Source organism: Fringilla coelebs, assembly GCF_963513975.1.
Source record: "Fringilla coelebs genome assembly, chromosome: 1".
Taxonomy (NCBI): domain Eukaryota; kingdom Metazoa; phylum Chordata; class Aves; order Passeriformes; family Fringillidae; genus Fringilla; species Fringilla coelebs.
Window position 1 is genome coordinate 111862838 of NC_140028.1, and position 15014 is coordinate 111877851.

Here is a 15014-nt window from a genome sequence, read left to right on the forward strand (position 1 = left end):
TGCTTCCAGTGCGGCCGAGGAGCCAGGCTGAGCCAGTGCCGCCTGTGCCACAGCCGCATGGGCGAGCACGGCTTGGAGGGTCCAGCCTCGTGTGCCGGCGGTCATGGTCGCTCCAGGCTGTCACCCCTGGCAGGGGCCGTGCGGGTGCCGCAGGTGGCTGTCCCCGCTGGCTGCCATCGCCTGGGAGAGGACCCGCCACCAAGTGCCGCGGGCGGGGAACAAGAGTCTTGGAGCTCCCCCAGCCCTCCCAGAGCTGGAAATGGGGGTTTTGCTGGGGTCTGCCAAATCACCAAGAGATTGAACAATGCAAAAGACTTTTAAAAGCCATAAAAGCCACTGGAAATGTAAAGTATGAAGTCATTATTGACCTATACTACCTTGCAGGGTTGAGCTGCTCCTTAACCTGTATTTTTCAATACTCCAGTCTGAAGCATCATTAAAAAAAAAAAAATCCAAACACTTCTGGATCTTTAAAAGCTTCTAAAGAGAGCTTCCATTCCACAAAAACCATGGGGTTTCAACAATAAGCAAGCAAGTTATAGTTATTTTCAACGTTCAGGAACTCTAATTAGCAAAGGATTTTGTGGCCATTCAGGGAAAATGAAGTGTTTTCCACATGTCTGGTGGCTATTGTCCTTGAATTGTTTACTGCTGCTCTCCTAGTGGCTAACAAAGGCTGGATTTTGTGGTATTACCTTTCAGCAAGGGATTGAAGCAGCTGGGGAGGGAGGAGGAGGAGTATGGGAGAGTTTCTCCCAGAAATACAGGAAACATGAATTACCCAAAGGAACTGTTCTTGTGCATTATTGTGCCTCTGCTCACAGTGTGTGTGTGTCACAGTACAGGCTCCATGGGCTATCTTGGCTCTGGCTCTGTGGAGCCTTCGTGCCCTCTACACTCTGACTAGGAAAAGAAGTAAACTCTGATTAGGTCAAAATATGCAATTTGGTGAAGCCTCTCAATGCAAATGTTTTAGACACTGGTGACTTTTTTATTTAGGATGGCAGAAGAAATGTGGCAGAGTTTTGCAAACATGAACTGCAGGTCATCAGAACATGATGCCTGTCACTTGACACGATAAGATATACAGACAGCTTTTTTTTTTTTAATTTTTATTTTAGGAAAAAAGAGACCATTAATACACACTCAAACCACTGCACACAACTCCCTAATCATGAAACAAGGAATTTTTTACTTTTGGGCTAAACCTTTTTCTTATTTTTTTTGGTGACATTAACATGCTTAAGGGTTTTTTTTTGGTTTTGTTTTTTTTTTTTTTTTTTTGTTGTTGTTGTTGTTCCTATTTTATCTCTTTCTTTTATATAAGAGTTGATATTTTAAAGGAACAGAACACACCTGTGCACTGGTCTGTCTGGAGGCCTGCTTCAACTGGCTTGTAAGTAAAAAATGCTTTATCTGATTGTTCAGCACTGCCAAGGTTCCTTCCAATGCCAGAGCTGCTTTGCCATGCCCCCATTGCTGTTTGTGAGGATCCATTGTAACAGCATCAATTTTTCTTTCTGAGAGATTCCTGTCTTTTCAGTTTTCCATCTAGAAGATCAGTAAGTAAAAGTGAGGAAATGTGGGGCTAAAATTCATGCTGCTATCAAAATTAACACTAATTTCAAAGTTGTTTGAGTCATTCACATCACTTTCCCTTTGAGAGCTGGTTTATTTTACACTGGATGTATACTCTCACCATGTTTCCAGGATGTTATTCGCTGGTCTCAGTGTTCATGCATAATTCTAAAACTCTTTATTTATACCCTAAACTCTTGAGGGTCAGTGTCGGTATTCTTTCAGCCATCAGAATCAGAGCAATAAATTTAATTGCTTTTGGTCTGCACATCTGTCGTTTGAGCATCCCAGCTCCTGTAGGGGAGAAAAAAAAGTAAAATAAAAACACAGATATGGAACCGATTGTTTTCTGCTTCAGCTATATTAATATACTGTACACTTTCAATGTCTGTTGTAGGTCTAGTATCATGACTAATTCAACAAGAACTGGAGGGCTACACTTGTGGGCAATTTCTCTGAACACTGGCTGCCACTCTGACTTCCCTGGTTAGCTTATTTTTCTCCAGCTAACATATTCAAAGAATGAGTTTCAGTAAAAAATGGGTAAACACTCCAGAAGCTTTTCTGTATCTGATATTCCTGGAAGCAAATTTCATTCTTTAACTTGACAACATAATACTTGACATTTTGAATGTTAATTGTGAGGGTCTAATCTTTTTGTTTTGCATCCTTGCACTGAGGGCTAGAACTGGAAAGCCTTCAGGGACTAGCTAAGCCTAGCTAGATTTTTTTACATGTAGATAGCATCAGAAACAGAATAATTGAATGCTGCTGCTTGAACAATCAACCTTTTATTACAGAACTACCAAGAGAGAATAAGGTGGCCCATTTTCTGTATTTTAAATTAACCTTTCAAGGGAAGGATCGGCAAGACTTTTAAACACCAGTCAAGATTGTAACCACTTATTTGTCAATTGCTGTAAGGAATTAAACTCTGATTAGGAAAAAATATTCAATTTGGTGAATGTAAATGTTTTAGTAAAAGCAGAATAGTGGATAAAGGTATTATCAGGTTTCTCAGTAAAGGGATTATTCCCGAATGTCTCATTACTTAATTACCAGAGTCTTCCATTTAAGCTGGTTTTGTTCTCAAATCCTGAGGTATCAACATTTTTAACATTACTGATCAAGCTCTCTAGAACTACTTTCTGGCCAGCTGGAAGTGCTAATTAAAGTAGACTCACAGGCCCAAGGAGTGGAGCTGACTGGAATTTCCTGAACTGTTTTTCTGGTTTTGAAATAGAGCTTCCCTTCCCCCTTCCCAAATCCTAGCATTTTCAAATGTCAAACTCATTCAGACTATTTTTTAGGTAAGTAAAACACAATAACTTATCAAAGATGAGTGAGATTTTTCAGCGGTTATCAGCAGGTTTCAGTCCAAACAAAAAAATTACTGTATTTAAACCACCTAAGTGAGCTAAGGAAAGCTAAGGAAACTCAATCTAAAGAGAGCAAGAAAGGAACTTTACTTTCCATGAAGCCCAGGTCTCGCACAAGGAATGGGGATTTATGTCAGATGTCCAGGAAAAATATTCTTACCCTTGACATCCTGCTGTGCAAATAATCTGAGGATGAGATGTTTTAGTTAGCATTAAATCAAGAAATGATTGGAAATTTCCTAATGCCTTTTCAGAATTAGCTAAGTGTAGGCTTTGAGCTACAAAAGTATTCAAGTAAATAATTTATAACACATTTTACCCTTCGGCAGCTTACAACCGTATGGAAAAGCTGATTTATACTAACCCAAACCAGAAATACTTGATTTGTACTTTGGTAGTAACATGTGCCATAGGCACATGATCAATCAAGGCAAATGTCTCTGTGTAGGAATCCATATTTCACAAAGAAAAGATGGTTTTCGTGACTGAGATACTTGGATTTTCCAATGTTGCTGCAACAGAGAGAGAATAGATGAGATGCCCATATTTTCAAAATGGCCATTATTTGGCAAATCCATAGAGAATCTTTGTTTGTAGATGGGGTTACTGAACACGAGGCTTGTTTTGTTTTGCAGCTTGGGCACCTAAAGTTAGTAAACAAAAAATCAATACCAATTGAAACAACAATCAAAGTAATGACAGTGCATGGCATTTTATCAGCAGGTGTTTGTTACTACCCTAATGCTGGAAAAGGTAGGATTTAGCCGTATATGTTCTGTACTCCTCTTATCACAAATATTTCTTTCTTTACGTGAAGTTTACTTGAATTATAGGCACAAAGTCCTGACTGTACACACACAGTCATTTTACCTGCCAGAAAGCCATCTTACAACATATTTTGCCATACAGATAATTAACTCTATGCTGGGAACAGTAACATACTGACTTTAGATTTTATTTTTCGGTTTTGAAACCCATGACACTAAGTAAACTGTGTGGTGATAGAGACTGTGCAAAGAAAAGAAAGCACAGAGTACATAAGCCGTGTGTTTTCTTTGCATTAGGCTTTCGCCAGCTGTTTTATCTGCTCTGGGAATCTAAAGTTCCCTCCCAGCCCTGCAACACAACTATGTCACATATACTGTACTGAGGAAAAATTGCTTACTTCTTTCAGAGCTGTACTTAGAACACACTGTCCCTGCACTCTGAATATATGTGCTTAACTTCAGGCCAAAGAGCACACCTACTCAAATTAAAACAGTTTGTAGTGAGGAGCGTGAAGTTATGTACAAACCTTCTCAGAACGGGAGTTGTGGTTTCCATATTTAGGGCCCTCAGCTCTGTAGTGCACCTGCACAAGAGATGTCTGCATTTCATTTCCCAGGCTGCTTCCCAGCTGCTCTGGGCCAGCTTGCTCTCCAGCGAGCCTGCAAGCACAGCTCCAAGCACAGCTGCCGGCTGTGCCTGCTCACAGCTGCGAGTCAGAGGCCAGCCCAATACTCAGGAGTGTCTGGTCTCATGTTGTGTGAGGAAGGAGCTGACTCTGCCCCTGAGCATGTCCACGCAGGCTGTCCCCGAGGCACACTCATAAATACTTTCATTTGGGTCAGCAGTCAACCACAGACCTTTAAATATTATTATGGAGCAAACACATACTGGTGATTACAACACTGAGAATATAAACACTTCCACCGAAGATATGTGCATTTCCTACCTTCTAAGGCTGGTGCTTGCCTAAGTGTTTATGTAAATTGCAGCAGGTAATGTTTATACAGTACCCAAGCCCAGTGCAAAACAGCTGGAGGAAAATACCACCTTCAACAATTGTCAATGCCATATTTGTTTTTAGATAATTAATGAAAGTCTACATAATTCTACCCTGGTTTCATCACAGCACCATCCAAGTTTAAGGAGAGAGTTCACAGCCAACTTGCTTGCAGGCTTAAATAAAATAATAAACAGTCAGCTATGTTGCTCTGCTGTGGTTGGTACAACACCATGACAAAGGCCTGAGACTGAAAGTGTCCCTTATCTCAAATTATGAGGAGGCCACTTGAGCTTGCTGTGTGTGTATATACACTGAGAGAAGACATGGATGGCAGGTAAAAACCTAACTAAATACTATGGCTAAAAGCTGAAACTAGACAAATTCAGACTGAAAAAAAATTGGTTTTGTTGTTGGGGCTTTTTGAATGTCTTTTTTTTCACATAGCATGATTAGCTATTTGAAGGATTTATTAAATAAAACATTAAACTCCCCATCATTTTATATCTATAATTCCAAGCTATAGGTTTATTTGAAATGTACTCTTTGCCAGACTTACATTGACAAATTTGGTGATCTTTATTACACAGAACATGACAAGAGGTGACCCAAATTATTTGAGAAACCACAGAAATTAATTCCAATTATTTCCATAAAGTGTCAGTCTTGTTAACACTCTAGCCACGCAGCTGTACAGTACACATGCAGTACCAATGCCTGACACATCTCCTGGAGTGGCAGCAGAATAAAGGATCTCACGAATCTCGCTCTGTCTGGACAATGAAAACTGGCAGTGAAACTGCTGTACAGGGAGAATCAATTTTATGCAGATGGACTGCAAGGTTTAAGGATGGAAAAGTTCTCATCCAGAGAAAGTTAAAAAGCCAGTGGGCTGACTGCAGGACCTGCAGAGAAAGGGGCCAGCGGACTGGGGCGAGGTGCCAGAGTGTACATGCTCTGTCATGGCAGGCTGAAGTGCAGGAGAAGAGAACTGAGCCTGGCAGGGCACTGACCTAAATCTTGGGGAACACAACAGTGGAAGGAGAAGGCAGAGAAGGGCAGGCAGATGTTTTACTGCTCCTCATCCTGGTTGACACAGCCTTTCAGTTAGTATGGAGTACGGACATTTGACATCTATCCATTAACAGGAGAGGAAAATATTAAGAGAGGACACAGTACACCACATAGTGGCCTGAAATCTTTCAGCAGCTGAGCAATATAGCATTGGTATTTTCAAATCAGCACTTTATCTCTGCATTTAGACAAGTGCCAAAAGACTTCTGTGCAACGAAGAACAAAATGACCCTGATGTTTGTATTTACAGAGCAGTCTTAGCTCTGAAACAAAACAAAAGCAAATAAACAATTCTCCCTAGTACAAAACACAGTCAAGTTCAATTCAAAGCAGGACACAGAGGTGCAGGAACCAGTGTTTTAGGATATACAGGATACTGCTCATGACTGTAAATCATTGGATGCCTTCAGACCATTAGTGTTACAGGTATGCAAAGAACCAGCATGCAAAGTTCCTGATACCTGGTAGGTCTTGTGTCAGTGCATGAAAAAACACCTGCAGTGATGCAAGGCACTTAATGAATCCTCCAGTTCTAGCTTCCCAAAAACATCCTTTGCAAAAGAAGTGGGAGTTTGAAGAAACATGGGAGAGAGAAAAAAATGTTTCTGTTATGACTGCATGTATTTCTGGGGAACAGAGTGTGTTTTCTGTTGCTGGCCTAATAAAACCTGCTGGGATTTTTAAATGAATCAGAAAGACAAATTTAGTTAAATTTCTCAATTCACTTAGCTTTCCACAAAAATTGCAGGCTTTGGGCTGAGTGAGAACAGTGCATGGTGTGAGACTATAGGACTCAGGGGGTTGATGATGGGCTGCCTTTTGGAGGGATTGGGATTTCCTCAGAACAAAGGCTTATTCCATTTATGCCATGTCTTGAGAAAGCTTATCCCGTCAAGTCATTTATCACCCTGCTAACTAGCTACTGAGCATGGATAATGCTTCTTCCCTAGATCAGTGAGGGAAAAGAGAATTTTAGAAGAAAGGAAAGTTTTCATTTGGGGATTTTAGGAGATTGGGAGAAGAGCCGATAGGAGTTAGGATATCTAAGCTCTTTGAACAATGAGAAAAACATATCAGGAAGGATTTTTCTAACAGCTCATAGTACAGCTAAAATAGTTTTTCTGCTGAGGGCATCCCTGGTATTTTAACTATGTGAACTGGCACAGCCCTGTGGTTTGCAGTACTAGATCTGGAATAAGTAGAGGATGCTCTGTGATGGATGTGGCTCTAATTACAGATACTGAGGTGAATGAAATCCATTTGCAAATGTCTGGCTTAATGCTAACTATGAGACAATTATGATGTGAGATTTTTAATTACACAGATGTCCCCATACATCCCTACAATGAAAAAGCTTCTTTTCCTATAAGCTTTGAGGTTGGCTCACCTTAATGATCAAGAAAAGTACAGACTCCATTGGTTGTGCTGGCTGCAGAGGGGATATTTGTAAGAGCAGTCTATTCCATGCAGATTTTTCTACAGAGAGCATATCCTCAGTTAGCACGTTCTTGGCATTTACAAGAATTTGATATATCCTGGTAACCTTCCTCTATTCACCTGGAATTGACCACTCAGTTGAGACTATGAAGATGAGGCTCTGACAGCTTCATGTCCCCAGAACATCAGAAATCTGATTTTTCACACACAGAGGCATACAAAAACACGTCTCATAGATCCAGAAAATTATTTTAAAAAACCAACAGTGGTCACTAAATATATAAAATCTATGATGCTACAAAAGCAGTGTGATTCTCTGAATATACCAATCAAATAATTACTCACTTGCCATCCTCACAAGGATTCAATCAGAAGCCCAGGAAACAAGCTGTAGCAGTGTGTGCAAATGAAGGTCATGCATCAAACTGCTGGGCTTTCTTTTTCAGTGATGCTATGATTGCTATTTCAGTGAAGGAGTAATCAGGGAGGTCATCATTTCATGATTCATTGTTCCAGCAGGCAGTACAATGAAAAATATTGAAGTTAGCAATGATATATTTAAACCAGGTATTACTTTGATGAAATCTCGTTTGCTCCAAGGGAAGTTTAGATTTGACATTAGAAAACATTTCTTCATTGAAAGAGTGGTCAGGAATTGGAACAAGCTGCCCAGGGAAATGGTGGAATCACCATCCTTGGAAATGTTGCAAAAAACATGTGGCTATGGCACTTGGGGGCACAGTTTCATCGTGAAAACAGCAGTGCTGGGCGAACAGGTGGACTCAATGATCTTAGAGGTCTTGTCAAAACTTGATTCTATGATTTCTTGCACGCAAGTATCCTTCTTGTGCTAGAATACTTTTTTTATGGGCTGTCTGAAATTACTAGTGAAGGTTTTCTTCATGTAATTCACAAGTAAGAGAAATATGAGTAAGTGGATTACATCAGTTCATCAGTGCTGAAATGCAGGATTTAACAAATTATCTTCATCAACAGCAATGAACAACACTGGGATACCTCAATGGGTATTTCAAGATATCTATGTAACCAGCAGCTGATTTATAGGTGACATCCTCCAGCCTGCAAAAATACTCCAATATATAAAGCAACCCAGTCTAAGGCAACCAGTGATAAGAAAAACATACACATAGAAAAGGAAAAAAAAAATGCTGGTGAAGACACCTGTACTACGAGGACAAGTATTCCATAGTGTTTGTATAAGAGCACAGAAAGGGAGCCATGAAAGAGGGCCTCTCTAGGAGAGGGGAATGGAGGGTTTGCAGATCCTCAGTCTCCCTCATCTGAGTGTGAGTGATACAGCTGGAGTCCACCTCTGAATTTGGGAAAATGAAGAAGAGGCAGGACTTGAAGGACTACACCCCCCGTACTTGCTCTCTGTCCTGAAAAAAAGCGCCATTATTTCCCAGTTCTTCATTGATGTGATTGAAAATAAATTTTTAAGATGAGTGACAAAGGCATAGACTCTCCATGATCACTACACAGAGAAACTACCTTTACCCTGTGTGTTGGTGGTAGTGAATCCCCTGACTTAAGTTGTTCCAAAAAAGCCACCAATTCATTATAATCAGTCAAGAATACTGGACTAAACCAGAGGCAGGAAGTTTTGTTCATTCAAAGGCAGCACAGAAAATAAAAAAATTGCCAACCCAAATCACCACCAACCCCAAACACTCTGAATCTGTATTAAACTGAAGATCAGCTATTTCTTGAGATTTGCCTACTGGATTTCAAGATATTTTAGTAATCATCTCGAAACAGAGAATTCCTTTGAAAGCAAAATAATCTTTCCAAAACTCTGTCTAGCTACACAAATACTTAGAAATAGGTATGCCCAAGAAAACTGCATTGAACAGAGATAAATCATATGATAAGACTAACACTTCAGACCTGAAAGCAGACTTGAAAATTAAATGTTTTTCCTGTTCAAGTGCTGTCTGTATATGCATTTCCTTCTTAAAAATGTGAATTTAACACATAAAGGCAGGTAAACAGCAAGCGGTCCCAGAAAATGATGTCACTGGTTCCTTAAGATATGTCCAGCAAGGTCAGCAATCCAAGGAACTGCCTTCTAACAGTCCAGTTGAAATGCTTTTATCCTGACTCAATCAGGCTGCCTTGAATAGTTTAGATTCCCAAACTAGTTATATTCACCATATAATTTCTGTAACAATAAGCCACATTCTCATTTTTAGTGATGCATTCAAGAAGGAATCATGTGAAGCCTGGTTACCTGGTGCAGAGTTCCCAGTCATTATAACATAATGAATTTTAAATCAGTCTAGTCTAATTCAGTAATTAATACAAGGTACATTGAGCTGAGCTTCTCAAGTGTTCCTATTTTGTTTCGTAAAATCTGCCTGTCCATGCACTCTGGGCCTAATTACTGTCCCAACATTACAAGAACAGAGATGTTCAAGCCTCCCAATATTTGCTCACTGCTCCTTGGATGCTCTCCTGATCCAGCCCACATGCTGACATGACAGGTTCTAGCTAAACATGTTCATTTCACACTAATGCCTCTTCAAAAGTCATGTAACCACATGCACTACTCTTCACTTTAGGATTGATTACAGTAGCAATTAAAAAGAAAAAAAAAGCCCAAAACAGTGATGCTGGCTTTGTGCTAGGGAAGAGAGCTTGGGTACAACATGCAAGTTCTCAGATGGAAGCAACCGGGAAGATTTCTAGCCCACCTATATTAGATGAATAAAATCACATCTGGAGTCAGGAGTGTCCCTGGAGTGTTCTTGCTCAATTATTTTCATTTAACCTCAGCCTCTGGTGACAACAGAGAAGAGCTGCTGGCAGCATTATACTTATTTGGTTTTAAGATTACAGAAAAATGTTAATAGCCAGGGATATGGCTACCTTGCCTATTACCTAGGGCTCCTGCTTCCAGCTCTGAATCTGCAATTGCAGAAGAGAAGGAAGATAATTCCCTCAGAAATTCAGGAAGAGCATTTTGAGGAGCTTTACTTTGAGGGCTTATCTCTAACTACTTAGTCAGACCTAATCCTGCTTAGTTTAGCTCTCAGAAAAATCACAAACTGATGAGGAGGTAACCAACACTTCTGATTACTTCTCACTTGTTAAATACAGTATGTGCAACCCTGAGGAAGTTGCAGCTTTTTCTCTTGCCAGCCTTTCTCATGACCATCACCACATTTTCATGAACTCTCATGATCACACAGCAAAGTGAGTGAAGTGCATATTTCCTCAGTATAAGTTGTCTATTACTCATGAACAGCATCTTTTTCTTATCTTAGTTTTCCATTTCTTGCTTGTAGAAACAATACATGGAATGGAAAGTGAACTTCAACAGCAATGGTTTTATCTCCATACATTTTGATAACACCAAGTGTGCTTGTGAAATCTCTCTTCTACTTCAGCAACTACTAAGTCCTCTGAGGAGACATTTTCCAGGTTTTAGTTTTGAAAGGAATGCTGCTGCACTAAGCTGTTACCATGAAGCCATGCCTGGTACAGACTGACAGGCCAAAAAGGGCTTCAATCAACTCTCAACAGCTTTGTCTTCACTCTTTCTGTATTGAGGGCATGTTCCTGTATTACCATCTCTTGCACTGGTTAAAACTGACTTAGGCTCATCCCTTATGTTCCAACAAATGCAACACTTTGCATTCTGCTCCTTCTCTTCTCCACACATAGTACATACAAGATAACACTTAAAACAATTTACCTGTAGGGTTTGCAGTGCAATCCCATTCCACTCTAATCTGATTGCTAAGAAAGCTAATTGTGCCTGCTAGCAAACACCTCTGCTGCTCTAGCCTTGCCCAGCCTTGTCAAGGCAACCACATTGTATTTTGGAAGAAAAGCCACACCTGGAAATTGTCACACCTGGAAACTGCACATTCCTCTGTCAAATGGTTTCAAGGAGCTGAATTACCAGTTTTTTAATGCATCTGTGAATAATGTATAGTCATTCATAATGGAGATAAAATTTCTGATGGGGATTAATAAAAATTATGTGAGTATAGTAACTAGGTAGACTACACCTAAGTGTTGGATACTCTGGCTCCAGAGCAGGAATACATTAGAATCAACATAAGCAGCTTTTGTTACAAAGCTTAAGCGGTGATGGGTTAAAGATCATTGCTAGCTACCAAGATCTTGGTGTGATCACCTACTCTAGAGACTTAAAGCAGACTGAGCAACTGCACCAGGAGACACCACTAAGAAACAACTTCAGCTTCTGCTATTTTAAAACAGTCAATATATGAATAAGGATGGGAGTGGCATAAGGATTAAACCCAAGAGTATGAAAGCTGGGAAGACCTTATTCCATTTAACCTCCCTGCTGGGCATCAAACATAAGACAAGGCTAAATAGACATGGCAGCATGCTGATCCTTTTTTTCCATGCTGGCTAAAGCTCTGGGAGTAATGAAAGGTATTCCTTATCTATAGTAGCCTACAGCCTGAAAAAATGCAGATAAAGAAAACAGGAGGGTAAGACTAAACAAAGACAAGGGGAGAGTGGCACAACCAAGCACTGCTGCAATTACCACCTAGCTTGAAGCTTGAAGAAAATGTTGATGACACCTACTTTAAATTTTATAAAAGCCCAGAAACAACAAAATACCCAAAGCATCTCTGTCACATTCCATTGCAAATCTGCATGGTAAGTGGGAATTAGAAAAAAAATATAAATTTGGTTTAAAAATACCACTAAAAATACTTCTATAAAACCTGGGCTTTAATCCAAAGCACAAGCACAGCCAAGGCTGGCTCTGCTCAGCAATCACAATACAGAGCAGCTTGCTTTGTGCTCACTTCACTTTCAAGTATTTAGAGCTTCCTAAAGCATGGATCACAATACATGTAGGTTTATTTCTTGATGCAACAATACAGGAAGTGGGTACCATAAAATAAGAACAGCATGGGTTTTTTTTTTTTAAAAAGCCTCACAGTCCTGAGCAGTTGTGATGCAAGTGCTTGTGTTTGACTTTGCATTTCAAATGCTGGTATTTAAAATGATGTAGATCAGGAACCCAGCCAGTGCTTGCTAACAGATTTGGCTTGCTTTCCAGCTCTCTCCAGCCTTTAAATAGCAAAAGAGCAAACTGAAAATCCCCAAGGCTGTACTTTCTGAGCCTACCACATGCCTGTGCTCAGTAATCATCAAACTGAAAGATACTCACCAAGTCCTCAAAACCACAAATCATACAGAAAACATCTATCACGCTGAGAGCTGAAGTATAGTCCTATGACCAGAATTCGGTTTATAATAAACCTGGATCTGGAGAAAGAAAGGGCAAACTAGTTCAATTAATGTCACTATTATTTTCACCTGAACGTGAAATATGCACTTTTCTCTACAAACATGGCATTTCAGAGCTTCAGGGACTGGCAGCATGGATGTCATACTGCTCCCCTGAAACAGTAGCAATGTTTTCAATTACCCCAACCTGACTTATTGCCATCACAGGCACTGAGGACAGGCTGGAAGAAATCTATGCATTAGCTTCACAGCCAGACAGCTTTAAATGGATAGACAGATATTAGCTAGTGCAAAGGCAGCTGAACATTAATCCTCTTGGTAGCCTTGCTAAAATCCTGTGCAAAATTCCCAGCACCTTACAAGGCTTATTTGTGCACACAGGCATTCAAAAGCAAGGTAAGTAGGGGTTTACCTGTGTAGATGAGCATGTGTGAGCATGTATACACATCCGCCTTCTGATATGAAGAACTCTTCTTAAGGGTCACTACAAAACAGCACACACAGGTGCAGCTACACAAAGACAAGAAAGAACAGGCACGAAGAAAAGCTGTAGGGTGAAGGACATGCTCATCCAGGTGAGAAAAGGAAATGTGCACTGTAGCAACAAACAGCAATGCTAACATCAGAGGGCAGTGTGGATTAGACTGAGTAGACTCTGAAAGCTTACACGGGTCAGAGAAGTACTTTATTTATCATTCACTGATTCCTTCAGCATAACTTACAGGAAGAGCATACTTTTAAAATCAGTAATTCACACAGATAATCAGAAATTCACACAGTAACTTACAGAAATAATCAACAAATGGTTCCCAATGTCCCTACAATTACCCTTCACTAAACCTAAAACAGATACTGTAAGTAACAGGTAAATATAACAAATAGGTAAATTCAATTTAGACATGGGGAATTCTTGGCAGAGATACCATTATGCTGGGTGCCATGCTATTGTACTCCTCATGAAATCAAGTTCTGCAATTGTTTTCAGTAAGACCAGGATTAGACTGACAGATCAAGAGTATCTAAAAGTCCTTTAGATTCCAAAGCAGGGATCTAAAATCAAGTTAGAACAGACAGAGAGAGAACCATATTTCATTTAACCTGAATGCCAAACACCTCTCCTTTGCACATGTTGGGATTGAAGGCAGATGCTCTTCTCATCCATTATTCAAAATGGAAGTGTTACCTTTTAGTGCTCAGATTTCTATCAGCTCATGGCAAATCACAGGAGGAAAATCCATGTAGCCAGGAGACAGGCAAAAACGAAACAGTTTTACGCTTTCTAATAATATGACATCCCATGTGTTCCAGGACATTTTATTTCAGCTTTATCCAATTTTACTGCTGTGAAATCTATGTAATTCGTTCATATGACTCTAGGCTTACAATGAAGTCCAGGTTGGGAGCATTATGAAGAAACTATCAGCACAGACTGACTTCTTGTCTGCCCTGTTTCTTGTACAGCCTGGCTGTTATTTGCAGTCAGACAGTGAGAGACACCCAGCCTGTTTGCACTGATTTAGTGATAAAGCACCACCCCCTTAAGAAGATACATAAAACAAGGGTGTCCATCCTAATTCCCTTGTGATGGCTTTTTACTTTGCTGTTGACTCAGGCTAATTAGAATTTAAGCCCTTTTGGATGGTATGTTTGAGATACTTACATATTTATTCTATTGGTTGATTTCATGCACTCTTAAAATAAATATAATTTTGTCGTAAAAGTACCACAAGAAATGACCTAATGGCTAAAATTCCGTCTTAAAATTAGAAATAAAATGCAACCAGGTACAGATTTGCTGGGCAACCATCTTCATTCCTCTCAGTATCCCTACATGTAAATGATGGATTAAGACATTGCTCTCATTTTATTAACTGCTCTGAGGCTTTCAGTAGACAATGCATTATTCTGGTCACCAAGAAAACCATACTTGTTTTACAGTATGATGTCCCACACTAAGCAGCAGACCTTTCTTTCTCTGGATAAACACTTGTGACCCCTCCCACCCCTTTGGCTGACGTACAAACCAACAAAACTGAGCACAATGTGCTCTTGTTACTTCCCAAAGTCTTTCAGCTTCAGCACCCAAGAGAAACAAACATTGTTGGGTACACAGTACAGGAACCCCAGTGATACTTGAAAATCTCACTGACCATGCGGTCCAGCAGCTGAGGTAGTGGCTGTTGCCCTGTACTTGGGAGGGTCTCTGATGACAGGCAAGGCAGTGCCTTGGGTGGAGGCAATAATACGTTGGGCATTTCATACCAAGCTCCTTCCCGCAATTCCAGTGGTCTACAACACATGTATCTGGTGCTGAACTATAACCATCTCCTAAACACATGGGACACACTGTAAGACAGGTGCAGTCATACAGGAACCTCGGGAAATTCAGAAATGGGCCGAAGAGTAACTCCAGAACGAGTGGAATCAGCCACTTACCGAGCAGTGCCCTCCAGTGGCTCCCACAGCAAGTGAAGGAACTGAAGACAAGAACCTGCTTTCAGAGGTCAAAGACAACACAG